Below are 4,844 nucleotides of genomic sequence, written 5' to 3'. Positions count from 1 at the left end.
AAACAGAGCCTTGAGGTACTCCACTGTATACTTCCCTCCATGTGGATGTAGTTCCATTGAGGACTACACATTGAGTGCGGTTGGTCAGCCAGTTACGAATCCATCTGGTGGTGGTGCTGTCTAACCGACATTTTTCTACTTTATCTAGTAGTAGGTTATGGTCTACTTTATCAAATGCTTTACTGAAGTCCAAGTAAATTATATTTTTACACTTTCTTTTTGAGTAAAAGAAGGTGTAGGGGTTTCTTACTATTGTAACCATTGTCCTTACCTGGCTACTGAACTATAAGAATAATTTTCCACATTTTTCCTCCCAAGTCATAATATGGAGAAAATGATAGGCAGAATCAGTTCTGGTGATTTTGATAGGATTCCTTTGATCCTGACATAACAAGCTTGCTATCTCTCTCTGATATTTCTTTTGGCAAGAAACTTCTAGTGGTGTCAATGGGACTGTTCTTCTCATAGAAATTTCAAAAATGTCTATATAACTTTCAAAGTCCAAATAAATTGAATAATATAATTGAAATGTCAACTTGCAAAGCATCCCTTATCTGCTCTTGAGTTGCCATAGGCAAGGGGGTGGGAAACCGACAAACAGGACAGCAGCCAAAGACAGATGCACATTCCAGACTTATCTTTCTCAAGGCTGTATCCCAGGGTTACCACAGTGGCCAGAGAGGAGTGATTTCTATAACCCACGAAATTGCTCGGTTGGCGAATGTTTTAAATTTTTTTTATCTTTATAGACAAGCAAACATACAATCCATAATCAATCCATCAGTGCATCTTCTGAGTGCATCTTTTGTGATTTCTCCCTCCTCCTCCTCAATTATTCCTCATATCTTAATATTTATCATTTCATTTGTTATAACATTTCTTCTCTCTTTCTTTATAGTATTTCTCTCTCTCTGTCCCTCCCTCCCTCTCTCTCTCTCTCTGTATATATATATATATGTGTATAGGTCTTTGGTTGTTCGGGTTTTCTCCCGTGTAAAATTGGAAGTGTCTTGGCGACGTTTCGACGAAGTCTCATTCGTCATCTTCAGGCTTCAGCTTCGTGCACGAAGCTGAAGCCTGAAGATGACGAATGAGACTTCGTCGAAACGTCGCCAAGACACTTCCAATTTTACACGGGAGAAAACCCGAACAACCAAAGACCTATATACAAACACCTGTGAAAACCTCAGAAAACATATATGTGTATGTATGTATATGTGTGTGTATACACACACACACACACACACACACACACACACACACACTAATATTATTGCCCCCATATCTGAAAATATTCCGATTCCTCTCGTGTCAAGGTCAATCTAGTCATTTCTGCACAATCCAATATTTTCTTAATTATTTCTTCCTCCATAGGGATTTTCTCTGCTTTCCATCTTTGTGCAAAATACTATCCTCACTGCAGTTATCACATGTACAATCAAGTATATCTTTTCCTTACTAAATTTCTCTGGTAAGATACCCAATAGGAACAGGTCAGGTTTTAAATCTATCTTTTGTTGTATCATTTCTTCTAACCATGTTTTAATTTTCATCCAATACTTTCTTGCTTCTGGACATGTCCACCACATATGATAATACGATCCAGGAATCTGATACATTTCCAACATTTTGCAGATTTGTCATTAAACATTTTCGCCAATTTTTTGGGTGGCATGTGCCATGTATATATTGATTCTCCTCATATGCTGTGGACATTGTTAGTTTATTATTCCTTTCCCATAGCTGTTGCCATTTATCTAACTCAATTGAATAACCAAATTTTTTTGCCCGTGCTATCATTGTTTCTTTTACCTGTTTCACAGCTAATTCCATACTAAGTAAATGATTATATATTTTGTTAACTATGTGTTCATCTGTTCCTGTGAGTATATTATCCAGTTCTGTCATTTCTAAATAAAAGCCATATAATTTAGCATCTTTTTCATATCTTATTCGAATTTACATATGAGTATACCAATCTAACTCAATCCCTTGTTCCTCTGTTTCATGTTTCTCTTTCAGTTCCCCCCTTATCTTTTAACATATCCTTATATCTAAGAATACTACTAATGTTAATAATATTTGGATGTATTAATGCTTCCATAGTCAATAACCATGCTGGTATCTTCAAATAGTACTTATCTCTAACCTTCTCCCCCTCTAATAATAATGCATTTCTTGCGTAATGTCTTTGAAAATAAGTATGGATCTTGCTTCTATCATACCATAAAAAGGCATGCCATCCCATTTGTAAATCATGTCCTTCTAAAGTTAATAGTTTTGTATTTCTTAGTTCAATCCATTCTTTCATCCATGTCAATGGTGCAGCTTGATAGTATAATTCCCAATTCAGTAGTCCAAATCCTCCGTGAAGTCTTGCATCTTGTAGGAGTTTTGTATTTATTCTTGCTTTTTTCTCTTGCCATATAAATTTCCTTAAGATGTTCAAAATATGACTTTTCCAGTTTTATTGGTATCGTCTGAAATAGAAACAATAGTCTCGGTAGTATATTCATCTTTATTGTTGCAATCTTTCCCATCAATGAGAGCTGTAAATTTTTCCATTTCTCCAAATATTCCTCAATTTGTTTTCTTAATTTATAACAATTATCTTCTTTTATTGTTACACATCTTGAGGTTAAGTGTATTTCTAAATGTTTTACTTTCTTCACAATTTGAATATTTAATTTCTCCGTCAATTCTCTTTTCTGTTTTTCTGTAATATTTTTGACCAATATCTTTGTTTTTTCTTTATTTATTTTTAGACCTGCCACCACTCCATACTCTTCTATTTGTTCTAATAATTTAGGACCCGTTGTTTGAGGCTCTTCCAAAATAAAAACTAATCTGCAAAGGCTTGTAATTTATATTCTTCTTTCTTAATTTTCATTCCTTTTATTTCTTCATTTCTTCTTATATTTCTATTCAATACTTCCAACGTTAATACAAATAACAATGGAGATCGTGGACATCCTTGGCTTGTTCCTTTCATTATATTAACTTTTTCTGTCATCTCTCCGTTCATCATTATTTTTGCTGACTGCTTATTATAAATTGTTTTTATCATGTTTATAAATCTCTCTCCAAAACCCATCATCTGTAATTGTTCTATCATAAATTGCCAGTTCACGTTGTCAAATGCTTTCTGTGCATCTAAAAACATCGTCGCCATGGTTTTTCTGAATGTGCCTCGTAATATTCCAGAGTACTCAAGATCATCGTCATGTTATCTCTAATTTGTCTCTTAGGCAGAAACCCATTTTGGTCCATATGGATAAATTCATTTAACAGCCTTTTTAATCTATTCTATGCGATTATTAAAGCAAAAAATTTATAATCCACATTCAGCAATGAATTTGGTCTATAGTTTTTACCTTGTTGTAAATCTGTATCTTCTTTGGGTATAAGTGTAACATAGGCCTCCGTCCATGTGTCTGGTATTTTTGCCTTCACTAACAATTCATTATATAATCCCAACTTTGTGTTGCTTAATACCTCTTGAAATGATTTATATAGTTCTGCAGGTAATCCATCTGGTGCTGATGTTTCCCCTTTTTTTTTTAAATTGCTTCTGTCAATTCCATCATCGATATTTTTTCTTCTAGAGCCTCTTTATTTTGTTCAGGTATTTTAGGTAAATCATATTTCTCTAGAAATTGTTTTATCTTTCCATCCGGTATCATCTTTTGACTATATAGTCTCTCATAATAATTTTGGATTATTTTTTTCTTTTCTTCATTTCTATAATATATATTTCCTTTTTCACCTTGTAGTTGGTTAATTGATTTCTTCTCTTTTTTCATTTTTTAGGTGAATGTGATTGATGACACACCCTGGGGGAAGGGAGGAGACGGGGTCATGATTGGGGCATAAATTATGTGGGATCAGAGTTGGCTTCACTTGGGAATGTGCTGACATGAAGCTCGTAATAAATAACTGGATTTCTTTTGAAACTTGTCTTGAGGCTCATGATTTAATTAGGGCATTTGTAGGAACCCTGACATGAATAATGAGAAGTTGATTATCTTTTTGGCATTGCACTATATATATATATAAAGCTACAGTAAATATGACATGCTTTCATGAAAATACAAACTGAAGATTTATTTATTTCTTTACTGGAATTTGTCAGACAAAAATGAGAACAAGAATAAGAGAATAAAATACAATGACAGGGATGATAGCAGTGGTGAAATTCATTTTTTTTTTACTACCAGTCTGTGGCGTGGCTTGGTGGGCATGGGGTGGGGTGGGGTGGCTTGCTAGGCTTGGCTTGGTGGGCATGGCAGGAGAAGGATGCTGCAAAATCCCCATTCCCACCCCACTCCAGGGGAAGGATACTCCATTCCCACCCCACTCTGGGGCCAGCCAGAGCTGGTATTTGCCAGTTCTCCAAACTACTCAAAATTTCCACTACCGGTTCTCCAGAACCTATCAGAACCTGCTGAATTTTACTCCTGAACAATAGGCACATTAGTGCACTTACACACACTCCCTCTACTGACCACTTAAGTATGAAGTAAGATCCACAGAAGCCAATTTGTGACTGAAACTGTGAAAATTTGTAGCTGAGACAACTGAATCGGGTAGGGCATTCCAGACTTTGACAACTCTATTACAGAAATCATATTTTTACAGTCAAGTTTAGAACTATTTACATGGAGTTTAAAGTGTCGGCTTGCGCAGATATTATTGCGATTAAAACAGAAAAAGTCATATACAGGTAAAACATTATTACATATAATTTTTCATTCAATACCTAGGCCTGACTGCAAATGACACAGTACTAAGTTATCCAAACCAAGAAATAGAGAATTCTATTGTGTACAGAAGAGTGCAAGACT

The sequence above is a fragment of the Ahaetulla prasina genome, chromosome 2, assembly GCF_028640845.1.
Source record: "Ahaetulla prasina isolate Xishuangbanna chromosome 2, ASM2864084v1, whole genome shotgun sequence".
NCBI lineage: Eukaryota > Metazoa > Chordata > Lepidosauria > Squamata > Colubridae > Ahaetulla > Ahaetulla prasina.
This window is presented reverse-complemented; position numbering follows the sequence as displayed.